The sequence below is a fragment of the Saimiri boliviensis genome, chromosome 1 (genome assembly GCF_048565385.1).
Source record: "Saimiri boliviensis isolate mSaiBol1 chromosome 1, mSaiBol1.pri, whole genome shotgun sequence".
Lineage (NCBI taxonomy): Eukaryota > Metazoa > Chordata > Mammalia > Primates > Cebidae > Saimiri > Saimiri boliviensis.
In genome coordinates, this window is record NC_133449.1 from 16,625,545 (window position 1) to 16,643,367 (window position 17,823).

At 34.8% G+C, this 17,823-nt stretch overlaps 1 long non-coding RNA gene across 1 annotated transcript in view; it reads right to left on the reverse strand.

The window, feature by feature from the left end:
- Positions 1-17,823, reverse strand: part of LOC141583671 (uncharacterized) — a 44,261-nt gene that overhangs the window by 10,908 nt on the left and 15,530 nt on the right. Inside the window, exons 3-4 of the long non-coding RNA XR_012516429.1 lie at positions 2,169-2,344; positions 1,598-1,826 (exon numbers count right to left, since the gene is read on the reverse strand). This is a non-coding gene — a long non-coding RNA (uncharacterized LOC141583671). The remainder of the gene's footprint in view (positions 1-1,597; positions 1,827-2,168; positions 2,345-17,823) is intronic.

Sequence of the window (17,823 nt, forward strand, 5' to 3'; positions counted from 1 at the left end):
CTCTCCCTCCCCTCCATCCCTACCAGCTCTGGCAGCCTAGAGGTGCCAAGCACATGCATCTTGATGATTTTATCCCAGCTCTCTATGCAGCTCAAAAGTACAGGAAAACCACCTCAGGCGTCCAGCCCTGACACAAAGAAGACCACCAAATCCTGCCCCAGCTCTCTCAATTGGCCCTTTAAAGACTTTTCTTTCTTTCTTTCTTTCTTTCTTTTATCATTATTTTCTCTATTGTTAGAAGTTTGTGGCTGCTTTTCTAATAAGCGGGTATCTTTTTGCTCTTCTAAGAAGCAGGTACTTTTCTAAGAAGCTGTTAATCTTATAAGCTAGTTTTAATATGGCTTTTAAGGACCAACAATATAGTGTCTATTTCAAAATAATTCCTACTGGATGTTTTGTTAAAACAATATATGGTTATTAATAGCTACTGCCATGCTTAACAGCCTTGTCTGTTAATTTATCAAAGGGAAGTTGAAGCAAGTATATGAATTAATTTGTTTTAGTCAATAGGTATTGGGAACTTGAAGCTCATCATTTAAAAGTCATTGGAAAAACAAAATTCACTGTTATTTTTTCCTGAGCTCCAAACCATATTATCAATAAAAGAAGATGACTAATTTTCTAGCCCCATTGTATCCTGATATAACATCAGATTACTAGCTCAGAACTATAAACAAATTTCTTATCACCTAAAATTTCAGAGTTTAATATCCTCTAGAAAACAAGCTTGCAACTATATGGAGAGTCATAAATTATTAAAATTAAACTATAGTCATGTCTTGATTTACTCACTGTGTATATAATAGAGGGCTCTCAGCATTATTAAGGGGATTGAAAATGGTATCATTTCAAATGGTATCAAAGAGCTGTTAAGAGTCACATGGTCTGATGTCTGTTGGTTCCTCTGGCACCCTGAGCAAGTCACTCCACCCTCCAGTGCTTCAGGTTACCAGTCTATAAAAATGGGATGATGGCTTCCCTAGTATCACTCAGGATTACTGAGGGCACATTTAAAAAATATTATTAAAAATTACAATCCACAATATAAAATCTGCTGGAATTATTGATATTAGAAATGGTACAATTTATGTCGAATTTTAAGCTGTCTTCTTATGAAAGACTTGTTTTCAGCACTGGGCTCACTAATGCCTGACTTCCCTCTAAAAATAACAAGCAATTTCACTAAACTGTAAAAGGGGAAAATTTGCACGACTTCCTGTCAGTAAAGAGCATTTATGTGCTTGAAAGAAATACCATTTAGATATGACATAAACCCTGCAATTGCTTACAATTAAACCTTGCTCAGCAAAGAAAAAATTCCCATAGAAATTTACCATGTCAACAGCACCTCCCTGGGACATGAAAGACCTTTATTCCAACAGATGAATTGAAAGAGGATTTATTTTTAAGTGTCACTGCAGTTTTTAAACACTTTTTTTAAAATGCAAGTTATCACCTCTAATTTACAACAAACACTATCTGTATGGTGACTCCTCAAACTACAGCTCTAGCCCAGATAGCTCAGTTGAGATTAAGCTCCATTCATTCAACGGCCAGTTGGATATTCTGCACTCAAAATATCCATGACTGAACTTACCAGCCTCTACACCCAAACTTCTCTTCTTACTTTCTTCCCATGATTGTGACTGGTTTCATTTGCATAAGCTAAAATCTGCCCAATGAATGGAGTCAAGGATAGGTGTCATCCAGTCATCTGACTGCCATTTAAAACATCCATCTTCCATACATCTTGTTTTCCTGGCTGTGCCTTCTTTCAGCTGTATCTAAAGCAGTCTTACTCCACCATTTCCACATTCCAGCAAGTACTAGGAAAAGAAAGAGTACAGAAGTGGGAGCGAAGCCAGCAATATTTTTGCTTCATCTTATGTCTAAGAATTAAGGTTTGACATGTCTAGTGATACGGAGTTTGACTGTTTTCCTGATGTTGACGAAAGAAATTTAAATTAGAATTCAAGCACTGTACCACCACTTACTAGCTTATGATCTTGAGAAAGTCATTTGGTGCATCTGACCTCGGTTTTTTCACTTATGACTTAAATGTAATAATAACTACTCTCTTTTCTCATATGGCTGTGGTGAGGCTAAAGAAGAGATACTTAAATTTAAAGAAGCAATGTCTATTGCAAAGTTTTAGGTAGTACAAATACCATCATTTTTCTTCCAAAACTGCAACCATGCTTGCATCTCTCTCTCCGCCTCCTTTCCTTCTGTTTAGGTGAAGCATGAAGGCTTCTCCCACCACAGGCCAAGCCATCTGCTGTGTCTTGCTCCACTCCATTTCTTCCTCCTCACTCAAAAATTTTGTTCCTTTTAGATCGCTTTCCTGAAAGAGAGAGATCGTTAATCTCATCTGTTCTCCTAGCTCATCTTCATTAACATACAAACACGTTGCAGTACCTTTCATTGAGTCTTTCTTTACCCCCACATTTCTCTCCATCATTGTCTCTTTTTCCCTCTGTGTGTGTTTATCAAATGCATAGCTCACACCCATTGTCTCCCCTTCCTTACCACCCACTTTAATCTCATTCTTTCCTTCCTTCTGTAGTCAGCAGAAATAGTTCTTCTTAAAGTCACCATTGACCTCAATGCTGTAACTTAATCTTATTCAATAACCTCCCACCCAGACTCCCTATGATTTGGCCACTCCTCTCCTGAAATCTCCTCCTCTCTGAGTTCCTCCATCCCACTATCCTGGTTTAACCCTCAAATTAAGATTCTGAGCTTACTTAGTTACAATCTATATCCATGCATATGTATATCCTCAGCTACTAACGTAGCCATCAGCACCATGCTCAGGAAGTGTTTTTATTTATTTGCCTTGCTTGCTTGTTTTTAAAGAAACTGGTCTTCCAGTTTTGTTTGTTAGTTAGTTTTGAGTTTAAGAAGGATATTACATTTGGATAAAGAATACATGATATTCCAAATAAATTCTAGTGTCTTTTGTTCTTTTTTTCCCATCCAGTAGCAATTTTTATGGCTATATATACATATATGTGAAATAAAATGATAGATATTTGTCTTGTGCTATCTTTGATGTTTACATTTTGTTCTAAATCAATTTTATACTGGCCCCAAAATGAGCTGGGTTGTTCTGCTTCTTATCTGGGTTGTCCCAGATATAGCTGTCCCATTCATTTATGTAATGTGACTTTGACATGTGTAGAGGTCTCATACGATTATCCATAAAGTCTTCCATGTCTGCTACACTGTCCTGAGTTTGCAGTTTTAAGACCTCGATCTTTTTATTTATTAGTATTAGTGAAGTAAGGCTTTATGCTTCTATTTATTTTGGCATTACTGAGGTAAATTTACTTTATAGTAAGTTCTCAATAAAAAAATAGATTAATTTATATTAAGGTATAATATGAATACATTTAAATGCACCCTTTTTAGTGTTCGGTGCTGAGTTTTGACACCGTTTTAGGTAGTATCAGTATTATGTTTTGATATTCCTGATTATATTTTATTATATAGTTGTGTAACCAGCACTACAATCAAACTATAATACAGGTTGAATATCCCAAAGAATTTTTCTGTGCCTAGTGTATCAAGTTATTCCCAGTCCTCTGCTCCAAGCAACCTCTGATCTGTTTTCTGTATCTGCAGTTTTGTCTTTTAGAATGTCAAATAAATGCAATGGTATAAAATGCAGCCTCTTGAACCTGGCTTCCTTTACTTAACCAAATGTTTTCAGGTTTATTCATGTTGTGTGTATCTGTATTTCACTTCTTTTTTATTCCTGAGTAGTATTCCACTGTATGGATTATTACTTATTATTTATTCATTTATTCACCAGTTATAACAGGCACTCTCATCAACTCCCAAAAATGTCCACGTTCTAATCCCTGAAAGCTGTGAATATATTACCTTACATGGCAAAATGGACTTTGCAGATGTGATAAAGGTTATAGACTTTGAGATTGGAAGGTAATCCTGGATTATCCTGGTGGGCCAAACATAGCCACATAAATCAGGAAGATGATAGCATCAGAAGTTACTGGTGCCCTGTTATTGGTTCTGTGGTAAGGAACCACATGCAAGAATCAGAGAGAGGCCTATAGGATCTAAAGCTGGCACTCAGCTGACAGCCAGCAAGGAAACAGACCTCAATCTTCCATCCCCATGAAGCCAGATTCTGTCAACACCCGAACAGGAAAAAACATTTTACCTTAGAGCCTCCAGAAAGTAATGCAGGCAGGCTGACATCTTGATATTACCTGCTAGTCCCCTACTAGACTTCTATCTGCTAGATATTCAAAATAATAAGTCTATACGGTTGTAAGCCAGTCAGATTGTGGAAATTTCTTACATCAGTAGCAGAGAACTAATACACCAGTTGAAGGACATCTGGGCTGTTTACAGTTTTTGGTAATTGTGAAAAAAAATCACTGTAAAATGTAGAGTATAGGTTTTTGGGTGAATCTGAGTTTTCATTTCTCTTAAGTGGAATTGTTGGGTTATATGATATGTCCATTTACTTTATCAGAAATTGTACCACTATTTGCCAAAATGAGTGACTTCATCATTTTGCATTTTTATAATTAATGCATGTGAGTTCCAGTTCTGAATCCTCACCAGCATTTGGTATTGGCAGGGAATCTTTCATCTGTTTGTTTGTTTGTCCAAATCAAATGAGTATGTAGTGGCATCTCATTGTGGTTTTATTTGCATTTCCATCATGATTAATGATTTTGACTTGGTGAAGTGTCTGTTCACATTTTTTTTTTTTGCCAAATTTTAATTGGGTTATTTATTTTCTCATTATTGAATTTTGTGTATTCATATAGTCTGGCATATTTATTTCCCAGTGCTGCAAGTTATATTACCACTAACTTGGCGGCTTAAAATAACAGTCATTTCTTCTCATGCAACGTGTATGTCAGATGTCTGGCCATGGCATAACTGGATTCTCTGCACACGGTTTTAGAAGATGAATTCAAGGTGTCAGCTGGTTGTGTTTTTATCGGGTCTCATCTTGATCTCAGGTTCCTTTTCTAAGCTCATTTAGGTGGTTAGCAGAATTCAGTTTTTTGCTGCTATAGCAGGACTGAGGTCACTGATTTTTCATTGGCTGTTGGCCAGGGGTTGGTCTCAGTTTCTAGAGACACCCTTAGACCTAACCAAGTGGCTCTCACACACCATGGCTGCTTATTTCTTTAAAGCTAGAAGGAGAATCTTACCAGTCTCTATGATGGATACTTAGCAATGAAGTGACTGTCTATCACATTTCTCATAGAATGCCATTTAATCAAGGAAATAACTATCCCATCATGCTATATGGTTCTGCCAACACTCAAGGGGAAAGGATTATGGAGGGTTTATACATGCGAGTGTGAAAACCTTGGGCACCATCCTAGAATTCCGCTAACTACATCTAGATACAAGTCCATGGTCAGACATGTGTTTCAGAAACGATTTCTTATAGTCTTTTATTTTTCATTATTGTCAAAGGAAAAAAAAAAACCTTCTGAAGAATGTAACTTTAATTTTGGAAAAATCCAGTTTTTCTTTTTTTTCTTTTATGTATCGTTTTTTAAAAATACTTTTTGTTGTACCTAAGAAATCTCTGCCTAACCCAAGAGCACAAAGAATGTCTCTGATATTTTTCTTTTAGAAGCTTTATATTTTCAGGTTTTACATTTGAACAATTATCTATTTTGAATTAACCTTTGTATGTAATGCATAAATGTAGGTCAAAGTCTTTTTTTGCATATGGATATACAATTGTTCTAGTACCATTTGTCAAAAACACCATCCTTACTCCATTGAATTGCCTTTGTACCCTTGTCAAGTATCACTTTTTAATATAGGTACGAGTCTATTTTTGGATTCTAAATTCTGTTCCATTGAGCTACAGTTCCATTATTTTGCCAGTGTCCAAATTACTACAGCTTTATATTCAGTGTTAAAATTAGAAGGAGGCCTTCAAATACGTTCCTTTTCAAAACATTTTTGGATGTTTGTTTTTATTATATTACATTTATATTTATAAGGCAAAAGGTATTCACTTGATAAGATGAAACTTTATTTTATTTGTCTATTTTTGAGACAGGAGTCTCCTTCTGTAGTCCAGGCTGAAGTGCAGTGGCACAATCTCTGTTCACTGAAACCTCTACCTCCTGGGTTCAAGCAAATCTCCTCCCTCAGTTTTTTGAGTAGTTGGGAGTGCAGGCGCCTGCCCCCAGGCCCAGTTAAGTTTTGTATTTTAGTAGAGACAGGGTTTTGTCATATTGCCCAGGTTGATCTGGAATTCCTAACCTCAAGGGATCTGCCTCCCAAGGTTCTGGGATTACAGGCATGAACCACCATGCCCAGCCATAAAATTTAGAATTACTCTTTCAATTTCAACAAAAATCTTTCTGAAAATTTTGTTGAGTTTCTATTGAATCTATAGGTAACTTTGGAGAAACCTGACATATTAACAATATTGAGCCTTCTAATCTATGAATATGATGTAGCTCATCATTTATTTATCTATTTATTATCTGTTATCTTTTTTCAGGGTTTTGTAGTTACCAACATATATTTCTATATATATTTTGCCAGATTTATACCAAAATATTTCATATTTATTAGTGCTAATTTAAATAGTACTTTTGGAATTCAATTTCCATTTATTTATTGCTAGTACATACAAGTACTGTTGATATTTATACATTCATTTTGCACACTGCAACATTCCACTTCCTAGTTATAGTAGATTTTTGAAAATTCTTTGGGATGTTTCTGTATAGATAATCATGTTACTTGCAAATAGACAGAGTTTTCTTACTAACTTTGGATTATGCATATTTACTATTTTTTTTAAACTTATTTTCCTGTTGCACTAGCTAGGACTCCCTCCACCCCGTGTGTTGTCCAATAGAGGAGGTGAGAGTAGATATTCATTTCAGAGAGAAAGCAGTCTTCGGTAGATGTTTTCTATTGCACAGAGAAAGTTCCCTTCCATTCCTAGATTACTAAAGGATTTATATTATTAAATGATTTTATGCATATCAAATGCTTTTGGTATACCTGCTAAAAGTATTTTAGGGTTTTTATCATAATTTTCTTGATATGGCAAATTATATTGATTGATTTTTGAATAACGAACTAACCTAGCATTCTTGGGATAAATCCTATTTGGTCACGATATATTATCCTTTATATATTGCAGGCTTTGATCGACTAAAATGTTTAGAATTTTGTATCGGTTTATGAGGGTTATTTATCTCTCATTTTCTTATACTGTTCTTATTTGTTTTGGACTCAGGATAATATTAATCTTATAAAATGAGTTGGGAAGTGTCCCTTCCTCTATGTATTTTCTGGAAAAAAAAAGTGTAGGATTGGCATTTTGTTTTTCCTTAACTGTTTGGTACAATTTTTCAGTAAAGCCACCTGATCCTGAAATTTCCTTTTTTGGAAGTGTTGATGTTTTTTAAACACAAATTTACTTATATAAAGTTATAGAACTATTCTGATTTTTGTGTTAGTGAGTGAGATTAGGAGTTTGTGCTTCTAAGGAATCTTGCTATTTTATCCAAGTTGATCAATGTATCAGTATGAAATTATTTGTAATAATCCATTATCATCCATCTAACACCTGTAGCTTCGATACTAGTGGCCTGTCTTTCCATTTCTGATGTTGATAATGTATGTCTTCTCTCTTTTTTTCTTAGTCAATCAGGTTAAAATCTGGTTCTTTGGAAAGGTCAATAAAATTGGTAAACTTTCAGTTTCATTGATTTTCTCCACTTTTTTTGTTGTTGTTGTTATTGTTGTTCTCAGTTGTGTTTAATTTTGCTGTTAATTTTTTCTTTCCTTGGTTTTAATCTAATTTACTTGTATTTTTACATTTCTTCAGAGAGGTCTTGAAATATTTCTTCTTTTCTACTATAAAATAAATGACCTACATTTTCCCTGCTTTAGCTGGATCACAGAACTTTTATTGTCTTCATTTTTATTCAATTCTAAATATTTCATAATTTTCCTTGCTATTTCCTTTTGACCTGTAGAATATTTAAAACTGTAGTTTTAAAAATATAAAACATTTAGGAATTTTTCATATATCTCGTGTTAGCATTTTATAGTTTAATCTATATGGTCAACAAAATATTTTGCGTGATTTCAATTTTCTTCAGTTTGTAAGATTTCTTTTATGATACTTCTTGATAAAAGTTCCATGTGCAATTGGAAAGAGTATGTATTGTGCTGATGTTAAGTCTAGTGTTCTACACATATTAATTAGATCATGTTGGTTGATAATGTCGTGCAAGTATCCTGTATCATTACTAAAGTTATTTCTGCTTGTTTTGTTGAGAAAGTAATGTTGACATCTACAATTTAAATTACAGACTTTTCTATTTCTCCTTTCAGTTCTTACACCTTTGCTGCATGCACTTTGAGTTCTGGTTTTAGATAAATACACATTTAGAATTATGTCTTCTTGGTTAATGGACTCCTTTATCATTCTGTAGTATCTCGTTTTATATCAGGTATATTGTTCTTTGTTCTGAAGCCTATATTTTATCTGATTCTATCTGAACCATTCCATCCAGCTTTCAAATAGTATTAGCACAGCAGACATTTCTTCGTTTTTTTCATTTAACCTACCTGTGTTTTCGTGTTTAAAATGAGTTTCTTGAAGCACTATACAGATGGGTCTTGCTCTTGATTCATCCTATCTGTAAATTTCTATATTTTAATTAGATGTTTAGGCCACTCCCATTTGTGAAATAAACTTGAAGTCCTTTGCCACCCAGGCAAAATTAAACAGACGTCTTATGGCAAAAGAGACCCCAGAAAACTTTAAAAACCAGATTCAACAGCTTAAACAAAAGAAGAGATCAGTCATGTCTCATACTCTCCCAACTCGGTAACTGTCTCAAGATCTCTTTCCTATAATTAAACAGAAACCAGTTTGTGACAAAAAAGTGTAGAAGTTTTCTCCCTCAATCTAGGGAAAGCACTTGACATGCCAGCCAAGTGCCCACTTTTATCACAGTTAAGCCATGAAATCTGACCAATCTTACAAAGCATTCCTTCCTGATAAATGACCACCAACCACAAACTCATTTTGGCTGGTGTACAGACATACGCAAAGTACCTTGGTGATCTGCGTTTCACCTTTTGATATATAGAGCCTAATTTTACTCCATTTTAATGTTAAGTTATCCCTCAATGAACATGGGTCATATGTAACATGTATGTTTGCTCACCGCACATGCACGTGACTCCCTCCATGCATATTCATAGCTCCTTCTAGAGCCCAATAAATATGTGTGTTTGGCTCATCATGTCAAGCATAAATTCCTGCCCTCCCATTCTTTGCTGAAACGCCTGCTTTCCATTTTGGCCAGATGCTCTGTTTCTTAACCTGCAGGTTGTAGCTTTTTATAAGAAATAATGCTCTCCTTTTCTCCTTTTAGAGATCTTATGGCTTTAATTGGACACATGTAGTGTCACAATGGATGTGATTGAATAAAAATTACAAAATTGATAGGTTGTCTATAGTTTTCTATGTGCTCTTTGTTATTTTTTTCCTCCTGCTCTGCCTTCTTTTGAAATAAGTGTTTTTGATTTTGTATTATTCCATTTAATCTCCAATATTGGTTTATTTTTCAGACTTTTTTTACAACATGTTTTAGTTGTTGTCATTGAGTTTACAATATATATTATCAAATAATTACATTAATTTCAAACAATATTATATCACTTCACATAATTATGAGCCTGACAAACATGTACTCTTAATGATTCCCTTTTCTTTCTGTGCTGTTGTTATCATGTATTTGTCTTTTGATTATACAGTAAACCCCAAATATAATCTACTATTTTTACTTTTAAGATAGTCAATTCCCTTCTAAAGCAATTACTAAGAAAAAAAGTATTTTGTGCTTAATTTCTTTTTAACTGTTTCTGGAGAACTTTGTTTCTTTTTGTGGATCCAAGTACCTGTGTATTATCATATTCTTCTACCCAAGTAATTTATTTTCCTATTTGTTCTAGTGTAAATCTACTGATCAAGAATTATATCCTTTTGTAAAACAAACAAACAAACAAACAAACAAACAAACAAACAAACAAAAAACAAAAAATAAAAATAAAAAAACACCTTTTCAGTTTCTCAAATATACTTTCACTGGATGTAAAATTCTGTGTTGGTCTGTTTCTTCTCCCACTCCTTTGAAGATATCACTTCACTTCATTGTCTTCTGGCATGCACAGTTTCTAATTGGAAATCTGTTACATTTTTACTCCTTTGTTCATATGAACAAAGTCATATTATATATATATGAACAAAGTTATATTATATATATGAACAAAGTCACACTATACATGTAAACATATATGTTTCATGCAGTTTGGCAAAAAAGGCATATATATGCCTATTTTACCAAACTTCATGAAAAAGTCACCCTTTCTCTATGACTTTCTGTAGTTTGAATACAATGTATGTAGTTGTCTGTGTGGGTGTGTTGAATTTTGTGTGAGGGCCAGTGAGAGAATGTTTTTACTGTATCCCACTTGGTGTTCCCTGAGCTTTCTTGATGTATGATTTTATGTCTTTTGCATTTTTGGAAGATTATCAGTCATTATCTCTTTAAATAATTCACATGTTCCATTATCTTTTTTTTCTTCTAAGATTCAGATTACACAAATATTAGCTCCTTGGATGTTATTCTATAGTACTTACACGCCTTGTTCTGTTTTTATTTTTCCCAGTATCTTTCGTCATTGTGTTTTAGTTGGGTAATTTTTACTGACCTATTCACTAATTTTTATGTCCCTTACATTTGTTGAGTCTGCCAATGAATTATTCAATGGCTTGCTTCGTTTCTGTTTCTGTATTTTAATTCTAGCCCTTGAATTAGAGTGCTTTTTAAATGTTTTTCATCTCTCTTCTAAAATTCCCCATATGTTCATGAATGTGTTACACTTGTTCTATAAGATTCTTAAGCATATTAATTATAGTAATTGTTAATTCTCCATCTCATAGTTTCAATATCTGCTTCATATATGAGTCTTTTTTTGCCTCTTGGCAATGGGGTAAGGTTTTTTCTCATTTTTTCAATGTGCTATATATTTTTATTAGAAGTCAGATGTACAGTACAGTAGAGACTGAAGTAAATAGCATTTATACCTGAACATGTGAACACCTGTTGTTCTGCTTGGTCATTAGTGAAGATACTTGTGTTTTCTAGGTCTAAACTACAAGGTATGCCTTCTATGGCCTCTTGCCCTACCATCTGTGCTTTTCATGTAAGTTGTTGTGAACTCCCTTTGTGTCTATGGCCCCAGGGGCCTTACATTATCCCACTCTCAAATTTTAACAATTCACTAAATACATTCGTGAAAATTTTTCCTTCTTACTTAAATGGAGGGGCTGTCTTCCTCCTCTCCTTTGCATAGGTTAGTTCCATCTCTCAGCAGAAGTACCTGCCTTTCCTTAGATTTCAGGTTAATTGCTTTCTTTGCAACCTCACCTCTTTGAGGTTGATACATTTAATGATTTTTACATTTCCTGAATTTTTTTCTGTCATTATTGTGGAAATGATACTCTTTCCAACTTTCTGCGTCCTAAGTAGAAGCTGGGAGTCCAGGATTTTTTTTTATGACAGTAAAAACATGTATGTTTGGCCAGGCTCAGTGGCCCATGCTTGTAATTCTAGCACGTTAGGAGGCTGAGGCAGGTGGATCACGAGGTCAGTAGTTCTAAATCAGCCTGGCCAACACAGTGAAACCCCATCTCTACTAAAAATACAAAAATTAGCTGGGCATGGTGGCAGGTGCCTGTAATCCCAGCTATTCAGGAGGCTGAGGCAGAAGAATCACTTGAACCTGGGAGGCGGAGGTTACAGTGAGCTGAGTTCGTGCCACTGTACTCCAGCCTGAGCAATGGAGCTAGACCTCTTCCCAAAAAAAAAAGAAAAAAAACTACAAAAAGACTCAGAATTTATTTCTGCTTTTAAAGAGTTTACAGTCTTCTGGGAAGGAATAAAGAAATAAGTAAAAAGAGCCACTGTCAGATTCTGCTATTCCCCTATTTTGCATAGTAAAAATTACATGAGTTTCTTCTGTGAAAGCCTATGGCTTGTGGCCTGATCTCATGGCAACTCAGTCAGCCACCTCTCAGGTAGTTAGGAGCTTGTGAGGAACCTAGAACTGCCACCTAGATGACGGTGTCTTATCTTAATATAATAAACTCCCATATAAAGAACAGACCATACAAAACCTTACAGAGCAAACTAAGACTTTAGAATTAAATCTGGTTTTAAAATAATGCTGAAACTGATTCTCATTGATCTTCTTTGATGGCTATTGAAATATAGTTTCAGCAATTAATTTCTACTTTTCTTTGATCCTACCAAGATGGGAAAAAGATTAGCAATGGAGATATAAGTAGATAGGAACAAAGAAAACATTGGGATCACAGGAGTCCAAGGGATCGTTGACATTCAAATATATATGGAGATAAAGAGTTTTAAAATTCTCTGCAAAAGAAATCTTAATCTTGGGTTATATAAGATGATACAAGGACAAAAAAAATTGGCTTTTGAAGCAGAGAACAGAAGACAATAGAATCAGCCAGATGTTCCAATAAATTGCTGAGGCCCCACAGCAGTTTTACTTAATGCCACCCTATCACCAGCTTTAGTACAATTTAAGACCAAATTCACAGTTAGCCTGACAAACATATTTACCCAAGACCTTCTCCATTATAATTCCATTAATATCTCTGGGCTCAGAGCCAGCCAGAAACATCTGGTAGGGATTATGTTTTTGCAGAGATAAACTTGCAGATGTTCAAATTATTTTTAAGAAAATTTATAAAATATTATAATGAACAAATGAAAAAAAATAGCAAAACTGTGGTGGGGAATAATATAGAAGAATTTGGGAAATTGGATATTTAAAATATTTAAATGTACAAAAAGGACCATATTACATAATAAAAAAAATCCATATGAAATAATAAAAGAAAATTTAAAACATTTTATCCCTTTTTCTTGCACTTATAGTCCACTCCCCATTCAATTTCCCTTACAACTCTTTGTATCTTTTAATAATTTTGATAGCTTTCTTCACAATTCAGAAGTATATACTCACAGCTTAATTTCTTAAGCTAATAAGCATTGTTTAAATATTGGCTTCCTATTTAAATTATAAAAATGTTAGTTTATTTAATCTTGTCCTCCTCTATCAAATGTTTGATTTTATGCTATTAATTTAAATCTTCTAGTTATGATTTCACAGTTTTTAAAAAAAGCACATAAACCACCAGGCACAGTGGCTCACGCCTGTAATCCCAGCACTTTGGGAGGCCAAGACAGGCAAATCACCTGAGGCTGGGAGTTTGAGACCAGCCTCACCAACATGGAGAAACCCCTGCTACATGTGTGGTGGCACATGCCTGTAATCCCGGCTACTTGAGAGGCTGAAGCAGGAGAATGGCTCGAACTCAGGAGGCAGAGTTTGCAGTGAGCTGAGATCTCACCATTGCACTCCAGCCTGGGCAACAAGAGTGAAACTCTGTCTCAAAAAAAAAAAAAAAAAAAAAAAAAGGTAAACCTACATTTCTTTATCCATTCTCTCATTCACAATTAGCTGGCATCTAATCCTTCACCACTGCAGAAAATGAGGTAAGGAATGCCCTGTTCTTTCTCCTGGATTCACTGACTGTTATTAGCTCTAATATTATTTTCACATTCTTGAGTTTATAATATTTAAATTCTCCTTATTAGCATTGTTAAGACATTCAAGCATTATCTATAGGAGGGTAATAAAATTAAAAACAAAGAAAAGTAATTTGAAATACTGTAATGTTTTTCAGCATTACATATCATACATTCAGTAATGTGATTGATTCCTAGAGAAGAAAATGTAAGGCTATTTCTAAATTCCTTCCCCTTGGAGAAGACTATTTTAGGCTTCAAGATCAAGTAAATTCTCTTTTTTCTTCACCACATCAATTTGTAAAATCCATGCCATAACACAATTCTGTTTCTTCTGCACTTAAATTATGATTTTTATGTATAGTATACTGAGACAATATTTAAATATATTATTCTACATATTGTTACTTATGATTATTTAAATTGTCCTTTGATCTCTGTTTATTGAGCCTGAGATTTCTGTTGAGTAAGTGGAAGGGATAAACTCAGCTAAGAATAAAAGGGTGATATAGATATAGATACAGATATAGATAGATATAGATATAGATAAACACACACATATTTTATGTACATATATATATTTATGTATTTTTTTACTTTGAAGATAGGCTCTTAAGCTTATTTCAAGAGAAACAGTTAGTTGTGAGATTTTTCATACACAAGATCCTTGTTTTGCTGAGAGTAGATAAAACTCATTAGTGAATGTGATAAACGTGGTAGCTTTAAAACGGATCCTATTGGCTCAATGTGGACTCAAGAATCCACATTCTTGCACAACACAGTTGAAGACCCAGGAACGTTGAAAGAGGCAAAAGATGCAAAGATGAATGACAATGAGAATGGGAGGGTAAAGAGTATAGACAACTAGCTGAGGGTCATCGCTCACGCCTATAATTCCCATACTTTGGAAGGCCAATACAGGCATATTACCCGAGGTCAAGAGTTCGAGACCAGCCTGGCCAACATGGCAAACCCCCAACTGTACAAAAATACAAAAATTAGCCAGGCATGGTGGCCTGCTCCTGTAGTCCTAGCTACTTGGGAGCCTGAGGCAGGAGAATCACTTGAACCCAAAAGGCAGAGGTTGCAGTGAGCTAAGATCTCAGCGTTGGACTCCAACCTGGGCAAAAGAGTGATACTCTGTCTCAAAAAAAGAAAGAAAGAGTATAGACAACAGAAGCAGGCCAAGTCAATAGCAGCGTGTTGTGACACATACTCAAGAGCAAATTTTATGAGTTGTATCAGCAAAAACAGAGGCTATCATTCAAAGACCGAGTAGCATGAGACATCCCAGGGGAACCCATCAAGAATGCACTGGATATCCAGTGGAGCTGGGACAGACACTCCCTGTTTGCTATCTCCCACTACAACCAGACATCATTTGGGGGATGAGAGATACAACTGTAAACCAAAAAAATAAATAAATAAAAAATAAAAAGGGTTTGAGACTGGTCTCAATCAGTTTAGAGGTTTATTTTGCCAATGTTGAGAATGTGTCTGGGAAAAAGAGACACAAGCCACTGGAGGATCTGTGGCCCACACCTTTTCCCAAGGAAGTTTTGAGGGTTTCAACCTTAAAGGGGGAAAAAGCAGGCAGGAGAGGAAGGAGGGAAAAAGAAGATGGAGGGTAGGGCAAAGGAGACGAACAGTGATGTTCTTTTGAGGTTTTGATTAGTGCTCACTGAATCCACAGATTGCATGTGAAAAGGAGTGGGTGGAGGAAGTGCCAACTATGTGTATCTCAGGCTCTGTGGATCTGCACCTTACATAAGATAAAGTAATCATACTGCAGAGAAAGGAGGGATGATTTCCATTCTCCTGTTGTCCATACCCAAGAAGATAAGCTATTAATTTACGTTGTCAGAGTAAAGGAGGCTACCTGGGGAGATACATGGCCTTCTGCCTTGTGGTTATTTGTTTAGGAGCAAAAAGAAAGACCAGAGATTTTTTTGTTTGTTTGTTTTGTTTTGTTTTGTTTTTTGCATGACTCAGTTTCCAAGTTGGCTTAACTTTTTCTTTGGCATAGTGAGTTTGAGGTCTCAAGATTTTCTTTTCCTTCCTTACAACCATGTTTTGTTTTGCTTTTTAAGACGTTGCATAAGGTAGTAAATTTTCTAAGATTATCTTACCTAACAATCAATCATTTTTTAAGCCATGTAGAATTTTACATTCAAAGTCTAACAGCATCAGAAAAATTAATAGCCTAATTCATACTCTCTGGAATGTGCCAAAATATCTGGTATATGATTTAGAAATTACTACCCATGCCTCGAAGCATTTGATGAAAACAAACTCATATTTTCTATTTTAGTCTAACACATAAAGAACTCAGAAGCCATCACTCCTATCGTCACAAGAAAAAAATATGAAGAAACTGAAAATCAACTCTTCTTAGATCCATCAGAGAAATTAAAGCACAGAACAAACTGGTATCCTGATAGCTAACAATAGGTGCATATTATAGGAGAGGAAAGATTTTCCTCTACCATCTGAGGGTTTGATAGTTGAGTCCATGAACTAAACTGACCATAGGCAGATTAACAGGAGAAAAGGTGTACAAATTTGCAACGTGCATGGTGGCATCACATGAGAGAAAAGAATATCCCAAAACCCAGTGAAAGCTAGAAACTTAGATTCCCTCTTAATAGTGGAGAGAGGAGGGCGGATGTAGGCAGCTTAGGGGAGAGTAAGCGATTTTGGGGGAAGATGAGTGAGCACTCAGAAAAAGAGGTGATAGCCTATGACAAAGTCTTTCTGGGTGTGGTTTCAAACCCAGGGGAAGGGAAGTAACCTAGGTCAGATGACCACCCTGCCCACCCCCACTATCACCCCAAAGCCTTCCCATTTCTGCTAAAAAGGAAGAAATAGCTGAGAAGCAGTTGTCATGTCTGTAGAACAAAGACATGAAAAGACATGGATGATAAAAGCATATTACTAAATGGAAAAAAAAAAACAGTCTGAAAAGGCAGCATAATATATGATTTCAACTGTAAGACATTTTAGAGAAATCAAAACTATGGAGACAATAAAAAGGTCAGGAGTTGTTGGTCAGTAGTTGCCAGGGATTCGGGAGGAGGGAAGGAGGAATGAAGAACATGTGGAGCAGGGAGCATTTTTAGGGCTGTGAAACTATTTTGCATGGTATTGTAATGATGGATACAAGATATTGGGCATTTGTCAAAACCCAGAAGTGCAATAGAGAATGAACTCTAATGTAAACTATTAACTTCAGTTGATGATAATGTATCAGTATTGTTTCATTAATTATGTCAAGCATACCACACTAATGCAAGACGGGAAGCTGTGCAAGAGTGGAGGGAGACAGGAGGTATATGAAACTTTCTGATCAATTTTTCTGTAAACTCTGAATCACTCTTAAAAATAAAAATTAAAAAAAAAACACTAAAAAACTGAGATGACATGATGTTGGAATAAGGATTGGTAGATTGTGGTTCATCATTAGTCTGATGGCACCTTTGGTCTTGGAGGATGGGGTTCTTATTTTTATAGTATAGTTTTTCTGAAATTTCAAGAAATATTGAAACTAAAAAGAAAGAGAAAGAGTCCCAAATGAAAAGTAAGCATATGAAGCCTGGTGTGGCTATATTAATATCTGACAAAGCAGATTTCAAATCAAAGAACCTTTCTGGGCATAAATAATAATATTTTATAGTGAAAAAAGAAAGAAAAAATATAATTACATGTGAATATAGTAATAGAGCTAAGAATACAAGAAATCAAATTGACAGAAATAAAATATAAAGTAGACACATATACAATCAGAAGTGGAAAACTTAATGAATCTGAGTCATTAACAAAACAAGTAGACAAATAAACTAAATGAAAATAGAATATTTAAACAGCATTGTCATAGGACTTGACGTAATGACATGTTTAATAGCACAATGTACAAAAAAACTATAGAATACACTTTCATGAGCACAACAAAATAGTCTATATTCTAGACCATAAAGTATTATACATTTCAAAAATTAAAATCTTACTAAGTGTATTATCTGAATATATAAATAAATGAGATGTACAAAAATAAGATACATTAAAAACTCCAAATATTTAGAAATTAAATAACACTTTTAAATAGCCCATGAATTAGAGAATTAGAGAAACTACAGTGAAAATAGAC